Consider the following 24763-nt stretch of genomic DNA (forward strand, 5'->3'; position numbering starts at 1 on the left):
TCAAAAAATTGCACCTAGAAGATGAAATGAGCTGGCTAATTACCAAATCAACTTGTCTTCTGACTAGTGGGAAAGAAAGCACAATTGATAATGTGGTGGAACATTGGTGAACCCAACGTGATTGGTCTTCATGCTGATTTCATTTGGATCCCCAACTGGTTTGAGGGTGAAATTCTGTAGAATGCTGGTAAAGAACAAAAATAACTCCATCCTTGCCAGGCCCTCTCCAAGACAAGACCGTTTTCCTGGAAAGAAACAAAATTGTGCTTAGAAATCTTCACAAAATATCACAGTGTCAGCCAAAGTGAAATAGCCCACTGGACCAGTACAATAGTGGAGAAGGGAGTAAAAGAGAAGGATGTAGAAGGGCTGTAATAGTGACTACTATTATTGTGAGTTATATCAGCCATTAATAACCATTACTAGGGGCAGCAACAAATTCCTTCTTCACACTATTCTTCCTACCATGAAGGCTTGTGCAGTGAATCTTGCAATGGAGACATAGTTCCACTAAAATATGTGGGCTGCTAAGCCAGCGAAGAGGCTCAGTCCATCTGTTAAGGGACCTGAGAAGAAGCCAAGCCATGGGAATACTAGAAAAAAAATTGTGTCACATGCCACGGTGGGTGGTGTATCCTTATAAGAACTAGCAGGAGGAGGCTAAACCAGAGGAGGGTAGGAGAAACAGGATTTTCCTTTTACAGTGAGAGGTAGAGAAGGAAGGGTTTCTATTCACTGATGGAAAAAGGCATGAAGTATTCACTTTTCTTGAATTTCCCATTCTTATCCAGAAAGTGCTGGGGGTCAAACTGGTTAGGGTTGGGAAACTCTTTGCTGTCATACAAGACTGGGGAGAGCAGTGGGAAGATTGTTGTGCCCTAGAGGGAAGAAATTCCAGGGGAAAGTCAGTTATCATCATGAATATCCTTTGTTTGCCAGTCCCAAGAAACTTTAGTGGCTCCTTATTGTCTCGAATACAAAAAGCACATTCCTTTGTGCATGGTATTGACTGTGTTGTCTAGCTATTGAGAATCTGCATAGGCCCCAGTCTAGCTTTCTAGGTTGATGTCCCCATTATTATTCCCATCATGCCATCCTTGGGTATCCAGATAAACTGATACAACTGTTGTTCCTGATCCACATGGCTCCTTCAGTGATCTTTATAATTACCTTTATAATGTCTATGTCCCATGCCTCTAAGACACCCCTTGCTCACTTCTGCCTTTTAGAATACCCAGCTTTCTCCAAGGCTTTGCTTGGGTCCCCCTTTCTAAAAGAAGCTTTGGCTAAGGTCCTGAGCTCTGTCTCTCCTCAGTTCCTTGCTCTGTACTTCATGTTAGCACCTGCTGCCTGTGTGAGAGCTGGCAAGACATGTGAATTTTCAGTGACCCAGGTAATGCCGAAAGCCTCTAGGTACAGACCAGGCTTCCTTCTGAAGGAGTTGATTCAGCAGGAAGCCACTCTTCCAGTCAAGTCACAGCTCAGTTGTGAAGGAAAGAAATAATACTTTGGGAGGACTTTTCTGATTCTCAATTGTGCTCACTCCAGGAGAAGCCAAATTCCTCAATAACCTATTCTTGCCTTTTGTCAACAGCACTTGGCCCAGAAATTCTCACACAGTGTTTTATTTTCTCTGAAGCTTGATGATTTTAATTGAACAATGCACTCAATGGGGTATATTAAATGTGAAATAAGGTAGGTTACTCCCTTCTTCTATCTTTGAGGGACAGTAATTCTGATCAGCCATTGCTTGCAAACTTCAATCTGATTCAATTCAATTCAATCGATGTTTATTTAGTAACCCTGCAAAGCAGTACTTTAGAATCTAAAGACCTGGGTCTCCACTCTGCTCCCACACTTTTAAATTGCCTTAGGTAAGTCATTGCACCTGAGACTCAGTGTTTCAATCTGTACAATGGAACAGATAATGTAATTTACACAATCCACTTCATGTTCTAGTGAGAGAAAATGATATTTTTTAAAATTTTGATTGAGCAGTCTCACTATTATTTTCCTTGTATGTTTTCTTTCCAAAATGTTGCTGTGGAAAATGAGAAGCATGGAGAACAGATGTAAGTATGCACTTTCCTCTCATTCTTCATTCAGCACCACATCCAAGTGAGCTGTTTCTAATAATAAATGCCTGCCTTATGGGGAACATCATGTGAGTTCACTACAATGGGCATCAGTTTTCCTATGTTCAAAATTACGTCACAGGAACAGATGATATTTAAGATCTCTTCAAACACTAGATCCCATTCTTCCATGACTACTGACCTTAGGGAGGACATATTGTTGAAACTGGATGTCTTTGGTCACTGCATGGGGCAGGTTTAGAGGTGTGAGGTCAACAAATCTTTGCACTTCATGGACCACAGCATCCATATAGGGCATATCTTGTCTGTCTTTTATGGAAGCAACTCGATTATGTCCAATCACACGATCAATTTCTTCATGAATTTTTGCTGCAGTGATAAAAAATATGAATAAACACTGAGCATCCTAGTCTACTGAGACTGCCCAACAGAGCCTGTGTAGAATATCTGGCTAATCATATGATGTAAGATGATTCTCAGGTGGTCTCATTGTCATTCTTTTACTCTGTTAAGGTAGAAATATTTTTGCAAGAGCAACAGGATACCTTTCCATGGTTTAGCAGATAGGAGTCAGGAAGAACTGCTTTTGCATTCCTCTTTAGACACTATCTGTATAAATTAGGCAAATCTTTTAATCTATCTAAGGCCCATTCTCCTCATCTGAAAAAATGGGCATCATTCATTATCCATCTTGTAAGGTTCCCTACACCTATAAATATATTATCCTGATTTGTAAAATGGAGATAATATCTGCACCTCCCTCAGAGGGCATCAAATGAAATAACATGGCAAGTAATTTGCAAACTTTACATCTTTTATATTGATACCATCTATTATTGTCAAAGAAAGTAGATGTCTTCATTTGAATTTGATAGTGCTGGTGATTTCATTATCTTAATTTAAACCAGTCACCAGGTTTCTATCTCAACTGTTGTCTCAATGTCATGAGTTGCTGGGGCATGGGATGTTAGTATTAGAAATTACCCATTTTCACCCAGGGCCAACCATACTTGAACAGGGATCTCATTTCTATTGGAATGAACAAAGGGTTACCCAGCCTTTGCTTGAGAATCTCTACGAAGGGAGAACTTACTACCTCTACAGCGGGTAGATTGGTTTTGGGAGAACTTTAATAGTTGGCAAGTCTTTCCTTACATGAAGCCTCTGTTTGTCAATTTCAACTTCTATCCATGGTTCCTAGCACTGCTTCCTTAGACCCATAAGAACCAGCCCTGGCAGAATATAATCCATTTGAGGAAAGGAGGCATTTTGAGTCTTTGTATCCTAAGGATACAGCTTAGGGTGCCCAGTGGGAGCTTCATTCATGTTTGTTAGAGTGAACTGAATTGCCCATGGTAGACCTTCACTTACTTAAATAACTATTGGGCCTTGTCCATATGTTCTCTTTTCTCAAATATGCTACTGTCTGACCTGTTGCTGAACTTTATGGGAGTCATACAAGTCCAAAAGTTCAAAACATGGTTTCAGGTCCTCAGCAAGGTACAGGCCTGGGAAAGGAATCCTAGTCAATAAGCTTGGCAATTCTTGTACTTTACCTTGGACCTCAGGATGTTTCAGAATGAGCAGTAGGCCATATCTTAGAGTGCTGCCGGTTGCCTCTGTTCCTGCAGCAAATAAGTCTACCCCAGTTGTTTTTAGATTCTCTAAGTCAAATGCAGATTGGGGATTATCTTTCTCCTAAAGGAGAGTTGCAAAATAAGTTATGTAATCAGAAACAGCAGGGAAAACCATTAGTAAGCATATAAGTTTGTCCTAGGAATCTTCCCCCACATTCATTTTGTTCACATGATCTAAATGCTATTACTATTAAAGTGTTTCACACAGAGAAAGAAAAGAATTAAAAGAAGAAATAAGGATGAAGATTGGACTGAAATAATAGTTTCCCCTCAAAAAATGTCTATATAATTTGGAATATATAATAAATAATGTGCCTAAAGTTGTATAGATTCTTTTAAGATGAAACTAGTAGATTTGGTGATAGAAAATAGAGAAATTTTGACGCAAAATGTAGAGACAACGATATCGGAAGAACACATTGACTACATAGAAGCCAAAATATTCTTGAAGACTGGACATGAAGTAATAAATTAAGGTTCTTATATATCTTAGAAATATAGAATTAATTTTAAATCCTGCACACAATACTTCAATAAAGAGAAAATGTACAATTGTTAAAAACTGAGGGCAAAATACATATTTATGAAATTCTGAGGCTATCAAAGAGAAAGAAGCATCAAGTTGAACACATCAAGAACTGTAGTATTCCAACACTAGATCATCAACACAGTACAAGTGCTTTGGGCAAAGGAAACTATGCTCTTTATCTATCAAGGAAAATACATTTCAATAAGTCAAATCTCTCAGAAGTAAAAAAGACTGTAAAACAGTAACATCAAAATTAAAGCAGATTAGGTTATAGTTCTAAATAAGTAATCCTGCCAAAATGAGCTTAATCCTGCACAAAATAAGATGAACTTACAGCCATCAATATTGTACAAATGAACAGTTTTGAAAGATTTATGAATTAATATTAATTCAATTATCAATCATGAACACAGAAGACTAATGATAAAGAATGCTACTTGCCTAATAGGAATGTATGCGTAGAGCCCATATCAGATTTCAGGCTGTCTTGGGGAGGGAGGTGAGAGGGAGAGGCAGAAAATTTAAACCTTATGGAAGTAAATGTTGAAAACTAAAAATAAATAAATTAATAATTAGAAAAAAGATACTCTTACCAGCCTTGTGACAGAGAGCTGATGGACTAGTATGCAGAATGGAACATGTATTTTTGGACATGGCTAACAAATCAATTTTTTCTTGATTATGCTGACATTTAACAAGGATTTTGTTTATCTTTTCTTCATTGGGTGGAAGGGAATGAATATTAGATAAAAGAAGATGAATTTATAGAAAAAAAGAATGGATTTCAGGAATTTCCTAGAAAGAAACTCAAAATGATTCAGGCATGTGACCTGGAATACTTCAAACCAGACAGGCATAAGGTAAGTTAAAAAAATAATAAGAAAAGATTAAGCAATTGAATCAATACTCTTTTACTTTTATGTCAATTTAAAACTATTTCTTTAAAAATCTCCCATTGTCTTAGAGCCACTGAAAAAACAAGGGTAAAAATTATAGAGACAACAGCAGTAAAGTAGCAATGTATCTAGGGAGGGTGTTAGAGTCTTCAAGGACAGCTGAGTTTTCAAACTGGAAGAAAGTCTCTAGTGAACATGTGAGTGATCTCTGCTTGGTTCTGTAGTGTTTCAGATTTTTACCAGCATATTAAATCAGTCAGTCAATAAATATATATAAAATATTTTTTGTGTGCCAAGCAGAGTGCTAGGTAGTGGTGATATAAAAGAAAATGATAAAAATAAGACAGTCCCTTCCTTTTAGGAGTTTATATCCAACTGGATAAATGCAACACATTTAAAGAGAAACACGTATGGTATCTACACAAAAGAAATACACAGAGATTTTGGGGTGGGATATTAACAACAGGAGGAATAAGAAAAGCCTGCTCAAAGGAGGTAACAGCTAAGTGTGGAAGGATATTTGGGCTGCTATGAGTTGAGGAAAGAGAGTGAGAGCATGCTTGGTATGGGGGACAGACTGTATAAAGTCAAAGAGGCAAAAGACTGAATATTGTGTACAGAGAAGAAGCAGGCCAGTTTGGCTGGAGCATAGAGGGCATGATGGGGGAAATGCATATCGAGCCTAGAAAGAGAGGCTGGAGCCAGATTGTGAAGGGCTTTAAATGCCAAACAGATGAGTTCCTGTTTTGTCTTAACTGCCCTGAAGCTTCCTGATCAGGGGAGTTACGCAGGTTAACTTTCCAGATTTGTGAAGAATGGATTGAGAGTCTTGATGCTTGGAGGGCTGTTAGGAGAAAACTGTTATTTTCAGGGAGAGAGATGATAGGGACCTGAAGTAGGGTGGTTGTGATGTCAATACAGAGGAAAAAGTTATTGATACTGCCATGAAGGTATTGAAGGAGAGAACACATTTACTCTGTCCTCCCTACTCTCACTCCTGCATTCCCATAAGTTTTTTTGGCAGTTCAGACATTTAGCACTCCCAAAATGATTTTTCCTTCTAGGATATATTTAATCCATTTGTTTAGAATATAAAGGAAGGAAGGAAATAGGCATTCATCATGCATTTGCAATGTGCTAAGCACTTTACAAATATTGTCTCATTTGATCTTTGCAATGACCATAGGAGGTAGATGTTATTATTATATCCATCTTATAGTTGAATAAATGGAGGCAGAAAGATGTTAAGTGACTTGCTCAGGGTTATACTGCTATAAAGTATCTGACTTTAGATTTGAACACAAGTCTTTCTGACTTCAGGCTCAGCATTCTATCCATACCACCACCTAGCTTCTTCCATCAGACTGAGTGGAATTATGGGGGACTGGAAGATAGTTAAGGGTTAATTAGAATGTTGGGCTCATGTCCTGATTGCAACTCTGACTAAATTTTCATTGTCAGGGTACAGTATGGGATACTATAAGTGCTTTGTTTCCTTAATTTGTTTGTGGGTTTCTGAGAGACTTTTGTATCTTTCATTTTTCCAGGGGCAAAATTAAGGCTGCTCTGTTCATGAAATTATTTAATTTTGAGTGCTTTTATGGGATCTAGTTATAGCTAGCATATAAAATAATATTTAGTATTTATATAATGTTATAAGGTTTACAATTTGCTTTGGAAAATATTTTATCTTCATAATCATCCTGGGAGCTAAACGTTATTAAGCTCATTTTAAAAATGAAGAAACTGAGGCAGATAGTAGTGATAAGATTTGCACAGGATTACACATCTAGAAAGTGCATAAATTTAGCTTTGAAATCAAATCTTTTTGATTGCAAGTCATGCTCTGCAGCCCATTTCTTCTGTTTAGAACTTACTTTTACTTATTTGTTTGCATATTATCTCCACCACTACATTGTGAGCTTCTTGAGGTCAGGGGCTGTCTTTTGCCTCTTTTTGTATCATTGACACTTAGCAGAGGTCCTGGAACATAGTAGATGCTTGGTAAATGTTTATTAATTGATTCCTATTATCATTTTCCAATATGATATTCCCCTCCAAACAGGAAATCCCAGATCAGCAACTCAGCAGCTAGAAAAGTGGAACTTTTCCAATCTCATTTTCCATACAGAGTGCAGTGAAGGAACATGGTCAGACCAAACAAAGCCAAATTTCTAGAAAGCAGATGGCATCCTTGGGGGACATGGATACCTTGAGACTCTCCAGTGTCCCTTCTTGTGTTTTGAAGAGAGTGGCCTGTAAGAATTCTTGGAATATCAGACTTACTCATCAAATAAGGTGCTTCCCCCATGCATCTTACCTGCTGCATTTTGGAGAGGAAGCAGTCAAGGTAGTCTTGTGGGTTGTGGGAGTCCAATACTTTTTGATGTTCCTTCACTCTTTCCAAAATGAAATGCTTTATTTCCTTATTATTTTTAAAAAAGGTTTTATGTGTTCCGGGAAGGTACTCTCTAAATGCTGGTAAAAAGTTGCAGAGCTACACACAGACACCCCCAAACCCAAGCAAACACATGTGAGTTTACTGTCATGAAAAACAGCTTTAAATTTTTAATTATATACTACTATGTTTTATTCAAAAGCATTACATTTCTTTTTAATTTTAATTATTTTTTTCATTAACAAAGTGTATTTTCTCTCATCTGCACTACACATTTGGAAGAAAAGAAAAACACAACTATTAAAACAAATATACATAGTCAAGCAAAAGAAATCCCCACCTTGGCAATAGACAGAAATGTGTGTCACCTTGTCCATCTTGAATCTATTCCCCTCTCTGTCATGAGGTGAGTAGCATGGCTCACTGTGCTTCCTCTGAAATCATTGTGGGTCCTTGCATCATTAGTTATTTAGACTTACATGGCATTTGTCCTTCCAGTATCATTGTGTTTTACAAAGTGATTGTGCTCACTTTGTTGTTGTTTAGTTGTTTCAATTGTGTCTGACTTTTGTGACCCTATTTGGGGTTTTCTTGGCAAAGATTCTGGAGTACTTTGGTATTTCCTTCTTTGGCTCATTTTATAGAGACAAAGGAGGTTAAGTGACTTGCCCAGGGTCACATAGCTAGTAAGTGTATAGGGCTAAATTTGAACTCAGGAAGATGTCTTCCTGACTTCAGGTCTCACTGAGCCACACAGCTGCCCTCTTTACATGGCTTCTATTCATAAAATCTTTGTAAGTCTGAAACTTTCACTTTCATCATTTTTCACAACATAGTAAAATTCCATTACATTCATATGTTATAATTTCTCCAGCTTTCCCTCACTTGATGAAAAGTTCCTTAATCTGCAGTTCTTTATAGCCATAAAAAGCAGCTTTCAATAATTTGCATATAGTTTTCTATTTTTCATATTTTCTTCTTTTTTAAAAAAAATTCTTGTGAGCACAGGCCAAGTAGTGGTATTGCTGTTTCAAAATTTATACATAATTTACTAATCTGGCAGGGATAGACACAAATTGCTTTCTAGATTGCCTGGATCAATTTACAGCTTCATCAAGAGTAAGTCAATGCACTGGCTTTCCTGAAGTCCCTCCAAAATGTGTTCTTTACGTTTGTTTAAATGCATTTGGAAACACTTGCAAGGAGAAGTCAGGAGTTGTCCACATTTTTAAGAAAGCCATTTGGGGCCAATTTTTATGACAACTTCTAAAGTACTGTAAACTGGCAGAATGTTTTTTAAAGGCTTCCATTCAGGAAAAACTTCGTGTCAGTTATGAAATATGAGGAGTTTCCAGCAGCCAGGAGTAGACAAAATATCTTATCCTAATTGGACAGAGCAAGTTTCAGGGTTATACACAAAAAAACAAGGAAAGCCAGAAGCTGTTGTCAGCACTGAACTTCAGGGAGAAACAATCTCATTTCTCTGACTGAAATGAGCATGGACCAGAGAAAGCAACCTGAGTAGAAGACAATGCTTCTTTCTCCTCCAGAAATGGAATATTGCCAGAGCACAGTGCTGCCAAGTTCCAGTGGGGGTGGAGGCTAGGGTTGGGGGAAAAACAATTAATTAGAGATGTCAGAAAAAGGAAAGCTCAGACCATCAGAGAAGCTCAGCACTTGAAGTGAGAGGAAGACAAGGATTCTCTGAGAGCAGAAAGTGTAAAATCAATTTCTGTGCATTTTTTCTTTGTCAGTAAATAAACATTATCCCTCTATGCCCCTTGAATTTAAAATTAAAAAAACCTGCAGTAACAAATATGAATAGTCAAGTAAAACACAAATCACATGTTGTCTATGTTCATAAATGTATGTATTATTCTGCATATTCTATCTGTCAACTGTCCTATAAGGGGCAGCATATTTTATCCTGGGTTTGTGGTAATCAACATTGGTCATTGCATTGATAAGTGATTATATCTTTTAAAGTATTTTGTGTTTACAATGTTGTTTCCATTGGATAAAAATGATCTTCTGGTTCTCCTTGTCTCACTGTGCATCAGTTTACATATTTCTTTCAAGACTTCCCTGAACTCATTTTTAAATTATTTCTTTAAGTAAAATAGTATTCCATTAAATTAATGTAACATACTTTTCCAACTGTTTCAAAACTGATGTGTACCACCCAACTTCCAGTTCTTTACCACAACAAAAAGTTAGTATGTTTTTAAAAATAGTAATCCTTTTATATTTTTCTCTGATGTCTGTAGGGATCAAAACTAAGAGAGGAATTGGTGGTTGCAAGGGTATGCAGTTTCATGACTTTTGAGGCACACTTCCAAATGATTTCCAGAATTGCTTCACCAACATCACATTAATGTACCAGCTTTTATGCAGCTCCACCAATATTTGTCATTTTATTATTTTATCAACTTTTCCAAATGAGGGTAATATTTGCTTTTAATTTTACCTCTAATTAATGATTTTGTAGCAAATTTTTCATACAGCTGCTTGTTACTTGGATGTCTTCCTTTGAGAAATGCTTGTTCATATCTTTTGTCCATATATCAGTTGGAAAATGACTCCAATAAATTTGAATTGATTCCTTACAAATTTAGTCAATAATATCTTCATCAGAGAAACATGTTCCAAATGTTTTCCACCAAGTTACTGTTTCCTTCCTAATTGTAGCCATATTGACTTTGTTTGTGCTAACAATTTTCAATTTTATATATCAGAATTGCTCCTGTAATCTTCTGTGGTTCCCTAACTTCATTGTATTGTCATGAACTGTCCATATTCATACCTCTGGAAAATAACAACTTCTTTTTATTTCTAAGTTTATGTGATGTGATCTTTTATATATATTATATATAATTTGAAGCTAATCCATGTATATGAAGTATGAGCTCTTGGTCTTAACTACTTTTGCCAGAACAATTCCTAGTTTCTCCAGCACTTTTTTGTCAAATGGTGACTTCATACCCCAAGAGCTGGGGTTTAGGCTGCCGGTTAAAATTGTTTCTATTTGCAGTATGCCCCAACTATTTTACTGATCTATTTTTCTATTTTTAAATATAGTAACTTCATTTTGAGATCTGGTCCTGCTAGGCTCTCTTCTTTTTCCATTTTTTTTTTCATAATTTCCTTGAGGTTTTTTACACTTTATCCTCTAGATGAATTTTATCATTTTTTTCTAATTCTATCAAATAATCCTTGGATTTGTGTGACATTCATAAGTAAACGAATTGAATATTGCTATTTTTATTATATTGTTTCAGCCTGCCTATGATCAATTGAGATTCCTTTAATTATTTATGTCAGTCTTCATTTCTACATAAGAGAACTTTTTAGTTGTTGTATTTAAAAAGTTCCTATGTGCATGTTTATAAGCAGACTCCCAAGTGTTTCTATACTTTTTAATGGAATTTATTTCTCTTTCTCTTCTTGGTTGCCCTTACTTATTATATACAGAAATAGTGATGAATTATGTGAGATTGTTTTACAACTAGTGACTTTGCTGAAGTTACTAACTAAAAAGACATTTTGGAGTTAAGTAGTAATAGATAAGTTTCCTCCACTATAGTTCTCCTATTATGCCTAGTCCTGGCATAGAGATGATCCTGGGCTATCAAAGGATCTGGAAAATCTTAGCACTGTCAAAAGGCTTTCAAGAGAAGGTAGGCCATTGCTTTCCACTTTTTTGTGTAGGAAGGGAAATCAGAGGGTATGCTGTATAATGAACTTTCTCACCATAAGTTCAACTGAATGAGTTTCTGCTAATCAATTACTAATCCATTTAGGTCAATTCAATGGATAAGTATAAACTACTTGATCAATGTAGAGCAGAATATGAGGTGTTAAGAAAGATAAAATACTTATAAAAGGTATAATCCCCGCTCACATGAAGTTTAGTTTCTAGAAGGAGAATAAGGTAAACACACAAAGATAAGTCTTAAATGAATAATGCATAATTGGTGCATCAGAAGCATGTAAATAAAATCCCACGGCATATACAATAACCTGAAATCACTGCTAATTGCAGAGAACAAGGTACATTTCAGGAGGAGGTGGCATTTGGGTTTGACTTTAATGGGTGGGTAGAAATCTAACAGGTAAAAAGTGTAACTGAAGGACACACAAAGAATAGGGGACAGGGAAAACAAATCCCAAATGTCAAAGAAGCACAGAGTTTGACTCTGGGAGAGAGAATGTCCCAGACTCTGGGACAGTCATGCAGTACATGAAGTGGAGTAGTACGTGTATCAAGCTAAATAATTAAGGGGATGCCAGATTTGGATGGTCTAGAATGCCAGACAGACAAACAAGATACTGTTTTCTACCTCCTGGGAAAGTCTAGCTTGTTTATCTCTGTAGCCCCAAACCAAGATACTTCCATTCTCTAACTGGCATTGATGGTTATCAGACAAAAGGGAGGGTTATGAGTTGATAGCAGGATAGCCTGTGGGTCCTATGAAACTAAAGAAGGAAACTAAGCCATCATTTCCTAAATTGATCACTACTCACTCTCCTTGCTAAGAGTAAGGAGGCTTGGGCTGACCATGGTGCTGAAATTCACAATATCAGCACAAGGACTTACAGATGTTAAAGATTAATCTTTCTTGCTAAATTACTTCAATCTGTTTTGTGAAGGTGAGATTGTTTAGCCTTTAGCAGAGAGTGATTACATAGAAAGATCATTGGATTTGAAGTCAGTAGAGCTGGGTCACTATGTATGCTCTGTGACATGGACAGAGACACCATGTCCTTTCTTTGTACCTCTGTTTCTTACTCTCTGCAGCAATAATAATACCAATAATACCAACAATAACTAGCATTTATTTAGAACATTATGTGCCCAAAGTGTTTTACATATATTAGCTCATTTGAGTTGCACAACAACTTTGGTAGGTAGGTGCCATTATTATCCCCATTTTACTGATAAGGACACTGAGGATGACACAGGTGAAGTGACTTTCCAAGAGTCATGCAACTGTTAAGGCCTGAGGTAGATCTCAAACTCACTCTTTCTGATTCCATGTCTAGCCCCCTATTCATTAAATTCCTTTCTGTCTCTAAATCCTCTGATCTTGTGATCCCTCAATCCAAGGAGCAGTCAAAGAGTAGCCTTCTTGCACATTTGGGAGTAGTAAGCTACTCTACACAAATCCCATCAGTTCCATAAGTCTTCTGAAATCTAACCCTAAATTGGCAAACAAGCACACAATAAGAAGCCAGCTCTGGCCTTACCTGTGCCCATGGTGAGTTAAGCAGCTGAAAGTTTTCATTTAACAACTTCATCAGATATAGAAATTTGTCATCATTGTACTTGAATCAATCATGGAAGAGGATAGAGCAGATCACATTGCATGGGGCACAGCCAAGGATGAAGGTGGGATCAGTGGGATGACCTAGTGTGGAAAAAAATACCAAATGGGGGCAGGGGGAATCAACTTTAATAGAAATATTTCTAATCAGACAGGGTCTAGGCATCCCTTCTACTCATATCCGTATATACTGCCTAGTTCTTTTATGGTTAATGAATATTGTTCTCCTATACAACCTCTTTTACTGTATATATGGAGGGTAAATATGCTTATAATACCTGAATACATGAAAAAGAAGGGAGTTCTCTGGCCCAGCAGAATTATTACCTGGTCAGTGGACCAAAGCAGAGACTTTTAAAATGCAATATAAGTGAGCAAGGAGCATTTAGGACTGGAGAAGAGTCAGCAGTTCAACCTCACATGACTAGGCAGAAAGAACTGAAAACCAACCCTTTGTTTTCCTGAGCTCCTCCACCAGGCATTGGGCTTCTTCTTGAACTCTCTCTTCAATGCTTCTCTTCCCCATCCCAAAGTTCCTTAGGGTCATGAGAGAAAATCTGCGGATTTGTTTCCACCTCTCTCCGTGACTGAAAACAACTCCTAGACAAAGGAAAAGAATGGGACATTGGTCACTCTGATATTGGAGGTGGGGAGAGAGGTATGGTGGCTTAGTTCATTGGATTAGTTCATTGATCAAGTTTAATTTTATTCAATTCAATCCAAAATGCAATGGCAACATGGTAGGTATCAGGTATCTACTACATAAAGGTCTTGTGCTAGGTGCAGGGAATAAAATAATAAAAATGAAACCAGTAACTATACTCCAGAGGAGTATATTCTACTGGATACACTCTGCCATACATTTTGCTTTTCTGTGACTCTTCTGAGTAAAAGAAACTTACCTTTTCCTTTGGCAAGATCTTCAAATATCGGTATATCTTCTCTTTCCGTAAAAACATCTCCTTGATCAACTAGAGCTTCCTTGATAATGTTATATCCATGTAGCACCACAACACGCTGGGTTCCAAGATAAAGAGTATAGATGGGGCCATATTTTTCAGCCAGCTGTGAAAAAAATGTCAAGAAACAGGATGAAGTTCTGGTGAAACTTTAGAAAGTTGGAATTCATTACCACAACTGCTTCATAACATGCCAGTAGCTATGTGTGCATGAGACCATGAGTTGTTGATGAATTCTGGGTATATAAAGGCATTATCTATGGGACAACAAAGTTGTACTCTCATTCCTTTTAGTTTGCTCCTTGGGAATCCCTGTCATTATGTGCCACTGTATTTTTCTCAAGTAGACCCTCCCTTTGTGCTCCATTGGTACATATCTGCTGTAGAGAGATTGTAAAAAGGCCCTCAGGTGGATGTTGGGTAGATGACCCATGGAAGATTTATAAGAGGACGGGGAAAAAGCTACAACAATTGCAGAGGACATTTCCATCTCCTAACAAAAGCTATCTACTCTCATTGCCTCTCCTCCTATTTCTTTAATTTTTGTGGTAATTCTTCAGTCATAACTAGTCAACTCCAATTGATGACTCCAAAGTTGCTAATGTTCTCTGTATTGCCAAATCTGATGGTCTGGTCTCAATCCACATTCTTTTATACCTCTTTACAGCTTGTGACACTATGCTCTCTCTGGGCTTCTTGTATCACTCTCTCTCTGTCTTTATGTCTGCATGTGTGTGTATGTGACTGTCTCCCTGTCTTGTTTAATCTTACCTGTATTATTACTCGTCATTAGTCTCCTCTGCTCAATCATAGCCCATATCGAACTATGGGTTTTACCCATGGTTCAGTCCTAGGCCATCTTCTCTTTCTGTACTTTCACTTAGTCATATCATTATTATGCTGGAAATAACTCCCAGATCTACACATTTTGCCCTACTCTCTCTCTTGAATATCCACAGGCATCCCACACTCAAGAATAAAATAGAATTCACCATCCTTAGCTTAAAACCATACCCTCCTCCCAACTTGCTTATTCCTGGCTAAGATGCCACTGTATTGGTACAGGTCATACCATTTCACTCCCCTGATCAACAAACTTCCATGATTCCTTATTATACCTGGGACCAAATGAAAACTTCTTTGGCATTTAAAGCCCTTCACAAGCTGGATGGAACCTTTATGATATTATTATTCCTCTTCATTTATTCCATGGTTTAGACAAATTGACTTTCTTGCTGCTTCTCACACAATGCTCTGTCTCCCACAGTCTTGCTTTTGCAAAGCTTTTGCAAGCCCTGTGCCCTCAATGCACTCCTTCTTTACTTCTGACTCTTAGAATTCCTAGTTTCCACTGAAGCTTAGCTCAAGTGTCACTTTTTGTACAAGGTCTTTCCTGACACCTCTCCCAGCCAGAAAGGCCAATGCCTTCCCCTCCAAATATTACCTTACATTTATTTTCACCATATTTTACATGTTTGCTTTGCAAATTCTCACATTTCCCCATTAGCTGTGTTCCCCAATCTATATACAAACTAGAAGCTTTGCCCCTCAAAGGGATGACTGCAAAAGCTCTCTGAATTCTATGAGGATAGAATGAACACAAAATTATTGTACCATTGTAGTGAAACACAAATGTAGGGTTACATAAATGAATATGTAAGTCATGAGGTCATTTAATGAGTATGTGTGCACATGTGGTTTTCACTCATTCAGATGTGTAATCCTTGGGGTCATGGATCATTTTGCTTGTGTCTTTGTATCCTTAGGAACTAGCACAGGTCCTGGAACATAATATGTCCTCAAAGATGGCTTTTTATTGATCAATTATTCACCATAAAGGAGAAATACTAGAAACATTGGGCTGAAATTTGAGGCCATTGAAAGAACTGTAAAAAAATATCATTTCTTGGGGACAGAGCCAAGCCAGTGGCTGGAAAGCAGGCACTCACTTAAGCTCTCCCCCAAATCCCTCCAAACATCTGTAAAAATGGCTCTGAAACATTCTAGATCTACAGAACCAAAGAAACTACAGAGGGAAGAAGGTCTCCAGCCCAGGACAGCTGGGGTGATGGCTGGGAAGGGTCTATCACATGGTGCTGGGAGCGGAGAGGAACTCGGCATGGGCTACACCAGGACAGACAAGGTGCTGAGGAGATCAGGTGGAGCAGGCTATAGTGCCATGAATCACTGAGCTGTAACAGTTACCAGACATCTCATCCCACAAATGCCAAAGACAATGGAGGAGGTTAGTGGGAAAACTACTGGATCAGTGTGAAAGTGGTCCAGGCAAAGACCCAGGAGCTGTGGAGGTGAACTTGGGGCTGCAGCAACAGCAGCAGCACCAGCAGGAAGCTCCTGGGACTGCTTCCAGAGCTCTAGCCATGGTTGCTTCCAGACCCAGGCCCACCTGTGAGGAATCAAGTGGTGGATCAGAGGGGGAGTGCAGGGAGTGCTTTCCTGGCAGAGACACAGGGTTCACTTGCTTTGCCCTGTTTGGATATGGGTCACGGTTCTGGTTGGTGGTTCTTGGGGGAGGAGGAGGACTGGAGTGTCAGAACTTGTGGTGACAGTGGAACAGAAGTAGTTCTGAAAACAGCAGCACAGCCCCAGAAGGTTGGAACAAAGTACTCTCTGCTCCACAAGCAGTCATACCCTGACAAAAAGTTGAAAGATCAAGTAGTTGGCTGGGAACATGGCCAGGCAGCTAAAAGAGACTCAGACTATAGAATCTTTTTTTTGGTGAAAAAGAAGACCAAAACATACAGCCAGAAGAAGTCAACAAAGTCAAGGAGACTACATCAAAAGCTTCCAAGAAAAACATGAACTGGACTCAGGCCATGGAAGAGCTCAAAAAAGACTTGGAAAAGCAAGTTAGAGAGGTAGAGTAAAAACTGGGAAGAGAAATGAGAGTGATGCAAGAAAACCATGAAAAACAAGTCAATGACTTGCTAAAGGAGACCCAAAAAATAGTGAAGAAAATAACACCTTAAAAATATACTAACTCAAATGGCAAAAGAGCTCCAAAAAGTCAATGAGGAGAAGAATGCCTTAAAAGGCAGAATTAGCCAAATGGAAAAGGAGGTCCAAAAGACCACCGAAGCAAATGCCATCCTAAAAATTAGATTAGAGAAAGTGCAAGCTAGTGACTTTATGAGAAATCAAGAAATTATAAAACAGAAACAAAGGAAGGAAAAAATGGATGACAATGTGAAATATCTCATTGGAAAAACTACTGACCTGGAGAATAGATCCAGGACACATAATTTAAAAATTATTGGACTACCTGAAAGCCATGATCACAAAAGGGCCTAGACATCATCTTTTAAGAAATTATCAAGGAGAACTGCCCTGATATTCTAGAACCAGAGGGTAAAATGGAAATTGAAAGAATCCATCAATCACCTCTTGAAAAAGATCCCAAAAAGAAAATTCTTAAGAATATTGTCACCAAATTCCAGAGTTTCCAGGTCAAGGAGAAAATATTGCAAGCAGCCAGAAAGAAATAATTAAAATATTGTGGAAACACAATCAGGACAACACAATATCTAGCAGCTTCTACATTAAAGAATCAAAGGACTTAGAATATGATATTCCATTGGTCAAAGGAGCTAAGATTAAAACCAAGAATCACCTACCCAGCAAAACTGAATATAATGTTTCAAGGCAAAATATGGATTGTCAATAAAAGAGAGGACTTTCAAACTTTCTCAATGAAAAGACCATAGCTGAATAGAAAATTTGACTTTCAAATACAAGAATCAAGAGAAGCATGAAAAGGTAAAAAAGAAAGAGAAATCATAAGGAACTTACTAAAGTTGAACTGTTTTGTTTAAACTCCTACATGGAAAGATGATGTGGGTAATTCATAAGTCATTACTCAGCATTTGGGTAGTTGAAAGGAATATACATATATATGTAGACAGAAGGCACAGGATGAGTTGAATAAGAAGGGATGATATATAAAAAATAAAAGTAATGGGTGAGAGAGGACTATATTGGGAGAGGGAGAAAGGGAGAGATAGTATGGAGCAAACTATCTCACATAAAAGTGGCAAGAAAAAGAAGTTCTGTTGGAAGGGAATATGGAGCAGGCGAGGGGAATGAGTGAATCTTGCTCTCATAGGATTTGACTTGTGGAGGCAATAATATACACACTCAATCGGGCATCTTTTCCCACAGGAAAGTAGGGGGAAGGGGATAAGAAAAGGGGGATGATAGAAGGGAGGTCAGATAGGGAGAGGAGGCAATCAAAAGCAAACACTTTTGAAAAGGTACAGGGTCAAGGGAGAAAATCAAATAAAGGGGGACATTATAGGTTGGAGCGAAATATAGTTAATCTTTCACAACATGATTATTGTGGAAGCGTGGCCTATGTCGAATTGCTTGCCTTCTTAGGGAGGGTGGGTGGTGAAGGAAGAAGGGAGAAAATTTGGAACCCAAAGTTCTAAAAGAGAATGCTCAAAAAATGTTGTTTTTACATACAAGTGGGAAATAAGATATGTAGGCAATGGAGTAAAGAAATCTAACTTTCCCCACAGGAAAGTAAGAGGAAAGGGGATGGAAGGGAGACAGAAGGGAGGGCCGACTGGGAAATGAGGCAATAAGAATATATACTATCTTGGAGTTGCGGGGAGGGTAGAAATAGAGAGAAAATTTGTAACTCAAAATCTTGTGGAAATCAATGTTGAAAACTAAAAATATTCAATAATAAAATATGAAATTTAAAAAAAAGAAATACATCACGTGTCGACCAGAGGGTGATGAGCCTCTTCGAATTAAACTAAGTTGGTCATATAAACTCATAAACTCATAAACTATTGCTGAGCCAGTACTTTAATGACTTTTCAACTCTGAAGGACCTTCAGGAGCTTGAACTCTCTGGCAAAGTCAGTCAATAAGTATTTATTAAGTACCTACTATATGCTAGGCAATGTGATGAACACTACGGACACTTTCATTACAATGAAATGCCAGAAAAGAATGTTAGTCAAAAATACATATACAAAGGAAAATAACTGTAGGAGAAAAGACTATGCTTACCTACCATAGCATTTCTTTTTTCTTAGCTTTCAGAGGCTTGATACCCAGTAAAATGGGTTTGATTACTGCCTCTGACCCTTATTAGCAGTGAAACCCTGGGTATGTCACTTAAGTTCTCTGTGACTCATTTTCTTCAATCTGTAAAATGAGAAGGTTGGGTTTGATGACTTGTGAAGTTCTTTTCAGTACAGATTCTATGAGTCATTGTTTGGGGTTTTTATGTATTAAAATAAATGAAGTCACTTCCACATTCCTTGCTTAATGTTCTTTGAGGAAAAAAAGTGTATTAGCTTGCTACAAAGAAATAAAAGAATAAAATTTAATAATACCAACAAAAATATTATCTCTTAAGTACCTACTATGTGCTTAGTATTGTGGAAATAATACGTAGTAAGAGACTGTAGTTCTATATCACTAAGAAAGGCCTTGTGCTTCCCAAGGCAAAGTTACAAAACTGGTGGTAATACAGCACATATAATGTCAATTTCACTGATAAAAACATATCTTTTCTGATACTGAAATGTTGAAAAGTGCCCAGGACTTTAGTAGTGGGAATTTTTTAGTTTTCAGTATCTGTGGCTTCAACACCTTCAGAAGCAACTGCCAGTAGGTTGCTTCAAGGGCTGATGTTGGGAGCAGTTTGGATAGAAGTAAGAAGAGTGGTCTGCAGGGCTAGGTTGGCACTCCCAGGAATCTTATGTTTACCTACCTGTCAGGGTCAAATGTTTAGTAATTGGTAGTGGTGGTGGTGAGGAAAGTGGGGCCCTTTTCCACAGTGATTGCTCCTCATTGAAAGGAGAACCAATGGTCTAGGGGCAGAAGTTCCCAAAGAGGGTGATACCACTTCTGGGGGGTACTGGAATTATCTGAGGGCATGGTAGCAGCCTCTGGTCCAATTGGGGGACATTGAATAAAACTAAAGCATGGTGGAATCATAAGGAAATAAGGTAAGAGAAGAAAAATTTGAAAAACCACTTGTACAGATTTCATCCATTTTGTAACAGAGTTAAAATCATAGTGATTACATTATGTTCCAGATAAAAGCACAAAGTGCAAGTTTTAAAGGATCAGTGTGCCAAGTCCCCCAATTATGAGTGTTTTCTCTGAAATCTAATTACCTTCCCATTACTTATCTTCCAATATGTTGTTTCCCTCTAGTAGAACATAAGCTCCTGGAGAACAGGAATTATTTCATTTCAAAGCTAGATTGCTTCATTCTCTGTATGTTTCTCTCCTGTGTTTGACACTGTCCTGGGCACATAGTAGGTACTGAAGAAGCTCTCATTAATTGACTGGGTTATTTTTGTCTTTGTATTCCCAGAGACTAGTACCATGCATTACAAAAGGTAAATATTTGATTCTATTATTGAATTTCTTCTGCTACCAAAGTTTTGACAGAACAACGGATGCATGTCTGACATCATTGCTAATGAAAATATCACTCATAGAGTCCTTGATCTATTCCATCCGTGACCTAGGACTAAATTACCACCAGTCCTGATTCAGTTATTTTTTGAAGACTTTGTGTCACCACCACCCCACAGCCCAAGCAGCTAGGATCCAAACCCAAAATCCAGTCGTTACCTGTGAGAATGTTGTAGTCATATTCTTGAAATCCAATTGCAGGATGTTACCAAGAAAGGGAAGAGGAGTGGGACCGGGTGGGAGCTTCCCCTTTCTGAATCCTTGACTCCATAGGGATATGAAGATCAGGAAAAGGACACAAGCCAATAGGGCAGTAGAAGTGAGTCCCCAAGGATCCATTGCCCTGAAAGACAGTCCTACAGCACTCAGAGGTAGCAGATCAGTTGCCATACTTTTATAATCATTGGTAGAAAACAAGGGGTGGAATGCCCAGCCAATAAATAGGTAGCTCTTGTAGGAAATCAGAATTAGTTTTCATTAACTTTCATTAGTTTAGCAATCAAGAGGCCATTAAGGGGCTTTGGAATCTGTCCCTCACCCTAACCTGGATCTGAATATATATATATATATATATATATATATTCATATATATCATATATCATATATATATATATCTGAATATATATATATATATATATATATATGAAGAGTTAGAACAAGGAAGGACTATATCCAGCATCCAGCTCATCTTTTAGGGATCACAGGCTGTCAATAATCAACTTTCTCTTGGCCTATAGATGTATATTGAGCTAAGGAGAAAGAAAATATCCAAATTCAGCCTTAGAGGAGGTGGTGGTGGATTTCAGACTGTCAGTTCCTGCAGACTTGACCTCATATTAAAGAGTTTAGATGTTATCTTCTTATTTTCTAATCTACTTTGGGCTTAATTGACTGCTTAGCCATGCTTGTTCTTTCTCCACCTTGAAGAACATTCTTCTTGGGAGAGAAGATGGCAGCAAGGTAGGCATTGGCATGCCCTGCCTTCTTTCTGTCCTCTTTGAATAGTGGCCCACGCACTTGGGTGCCTCCTCACTATCTATCCCTTTCTTCTTCTCCTTTCGCAGACCTTTGATGTCCCCAACATTTTTACATCCCTGAATGTCTTCTGAGCTTTAGTCTTCCTGACCCTGATCTTTCCGGTTGGTGCCTTTTCTGGTATCAGTCCTTGATGAAACTCACCCTCCAATCATGCCTCATCTACTAATGACGCCTCCAACAGAGCCTGAATCTATCTCTCTCACCAACCTGCATGGATTACTGACTACATTCTAGCTTGGAGAACAGCCACAAATCTAAGATTGAGATTGCAGCCATGAGTATTTTCTATTCTTTATGATTTTCCCCCATTTAATTGATATGGAGTACATTTCTCTGTTCAACCTGACCTCTGCTTTTGTATCAGGTTCGAGACTCTGAGTATCTCACTAGAATCTGTGACTTGCCCTTTGTTTAACTTTCCCACATTTCCAAAGCTATCATTATATAAGAGCAATGGTTAGCACACAGAGATTACTTAAAGAAGGACTCTGGATAGGGTCTCAGCCAGTCACCACCGGCTTATCTCCCATTCTTCCATTCACAGAAATTCCACTGCTTGCCAAGGTTTGTCTAGAGGTGCTCTTCCACCAAAGCCTCTTGCCTCTGTTGGAACAAAGGAGATACTGAGCATTTCAAAAAGAAAATAAAAACATAAAGAATTAAGTTTCTTGCTCAAGAGTGACCTAGAGCCAACTCAGTCCATCTCAAGAGAGCTGGTTGTTAAATTCTACGTGTGACTATTTATACTTTTGTTATCTAAAAAACACCACAAATCAGGGCTTGATTTATTGTGTTGCTTCTAGAATTAATGATGGAGAAAATTTTAATAGTTCAGATTAAATTTAGAAGTGTGACAAGTGTAAATTTTTCTGGAAAGCTAACTTAAACATTTACCAGTCTACTTCTGCCTCTTGCCTCTGTGGAGTGCCTTTATGTGTACTCACACAAGAATTATCTACCCTGCAAAGGTATGACTGGATTGCCATTTCCATTGTTAGAGGGAGTTCCTCCACTGATATAATCACAGAAACATTAATTTAATTATTTAACAATAATAATAATATTTATATGACATTTTCTATGTCCCAGACACTGTGCTGAAAGCTTTATAATTATTATGTCATTTAATCCTTGCAACAATCTGAGTAACCATGCACTATTATTATCCTAATTTTACAGATGAGGAAACTGAGCCAAATGGTGGTTAAATGATGTAAGAATAACAGCAGAAATACCATACTGCCTCTACCACCTGTTACCATTCTGACCTTGGTCCCTGGACCTCAGTTTCCTTCCCTGATTACTGAGGGCATTGAATTAGAAGACCTAGTCATCAAACAGCGAACCCTCGTGATCTTGTGATTTCCCCCCAAACTCCCTACCAAATCCTCCCCACTCAGTTTAAAAATTGAGAATTGTTAGGCAAGTGATCAGAAGTGATATACATAAGACTATACATCCAATGAGTGACAGAGTTAGGATCCTGACTAAACTCTGGACTCAGCCAAACTGAGATGAACTTGTTTCTTTGTTTATGGGAGACATGGAGCTTGGTGACTACTCATGGACTCTTTTGAACTTGGCGTGAACTTCTGAGCAGGTTTAAATTTCTTTAAAACTAATCTGTTCACCTAATTCAGCACTGCTATTATTTAATTCCTTCTAATCAGTTCCACGCAGATGGAAGATATATGATACAAGGACAAGAAAGTGTGATGTGGATTCTGGAGGAAGCTCACTTTGAATCAACATTTTGATTATTATTAATATTATTATTATTATTATCAAAGAGATACATGCTCATGCACAGTTTTCAGCACTGTTATGGTGGGGATACAGAATGATTTCATTTGGGTAGTGAGGTCTTCCAGGGGCTCCCATCTGGGTGCATCAAATCCCAAACCTTGCAGAGCATTCTGGACAAGATGGAATTCCAATTTCTATGCTGAAGTTCAGGTAGCAGGTAATAATGGGAAGAGCTATCTCATTATAACACCTTTATATATATATTTTAAACTCATACAAAGCCAAAAGTATAAAATGCAAAATCCTCTGACCATAACAAGTTTTCTGTGAGGCCAGCAGTGTACATAGTGAGGTGGCTTGGTATGCTGGAAAGGGACCTAGACTCAGAGTCAGAGGATCTGTTTTCAAATCCAAGTTCTGCTGATGACTCCCTATGTGAACTTGGCCCAGTCACTTGCCCTAACTAGGGCTTCAGTTTATGTGTCAGATGAAGCTGTTAGCCTCAATGACTTGCAAGTTCCCATCCAACTCTAGATGTATGATCCTATGACTCCCTTTAGCAATTTATGGTTTCCCAAGCCCTTTACACACATTGTTTCCTTTAATTCTCATGAGAATCCTGTGAAGTGGGTAGGGCAAGCATCACTCAACTCATTTTGCAAATGCAAAAACCTAGTCACTGAGTGATTCAGTGATTTACACAAATATCTTCAAGCAGAGAGTGGCAAAACAGGATTTGAACCCATGTCTTTTAACTCCATATGAAACTTCTTCTATCAGAAAACTCTCCAATAATCTTGCCCAGTATGTGCTATGCCATTCTTAAAAATTAGATGTGTGATTCCAGTAGGGCATGAGTTCCTGTTGATAGATGTCCTCTACTAATGCGCATTGGCACTTTCTCTGAAATATTCTGAGAGAGAGTTTTATGGGCACATTAAGATGGTAAGATGACTTGTCCAAGCTTACACAGCCTGGAAGTGAAGCCAAGTCTTCCTGACCCCAGGGCCAACATTTTATCTATTCTTCCACATAGGAATGAAAAGTGGGGTTGGAGAAGGATAAGAAAAGAGTAGGTTGCTTAGGTTAATCTGCTGGGTACCTTGCTGATCATGGGCAATGCATCAAGTCCTTACCCCTGAGTATTCTATGGCAGCTCTCTGAAAGCAAATAAGGGGACATGGTAATTATTTATCTGCAGCAGAAAAGAACTGATGAACTTCAGGGTATTTTTATATGCACAGCACCCCACAAGTCAGAGATTGTATGTAAACTTGTTATTGCCACAGTTCCTAGTTATGAGTGTTGGACTGAATTGAAATTAAATGAATAGATTGAAATCAAAGTATCATAACTATAAAATCCAGTACCCTATCAGAGCTAGAATTGCAGGAAAGTCTATGTCTTCTTAGAATTAAGTGATTTTTTTTTATTAAATTAGATGTTATGGGATTTGCTAAATATGTATTGAATACTGATATTGAATTGTCTTCTCTGGTCCCTTGCAGATGTTGTCTCCTTATTTGTAATTATTTATATTTTTTTGAATTTTATTTCTTTTAAATTTATGGAATAAAGCAAGAATTTCTATAACACCGTGTAACAAAAATGAATGTACATGAACCTGAAAATATATTATGTACAATTTGCCATTCCTACTAAATATATAATTAAG

At 37.9% G+C, this 24763-nt stretch overlaps 1 pseudogene; it reads right to left on the minus strand.

Annotated features, from left to right (window-relative positions):
• Positions 1-63: 63 nt before the first annotated feature.
• Positions 64-20666, minus strand: LOC118828052 (annotated as a pseudogene).
• Between the last annotated feature and the right edge of the window lie 4097 nt (positions 20667-24763).

The sequence above is a fragment of the Trichosurus vulpecula genome, chromosome 8 (assembly GCF_011100635.1).
Source record: "Trichosurus vulpecula isolate mTriVul1 chromosome 8, mTriVul1.pri, whole genome shotgun sequence".
Classification (NCBI taxonomy): domain Eukaryota; kingdom Metazoa; phylum Chordata; class Mammalia; order Diprotodontia; family Phalangeridae; genus Trichosurus; species Trichosurus vulpecula.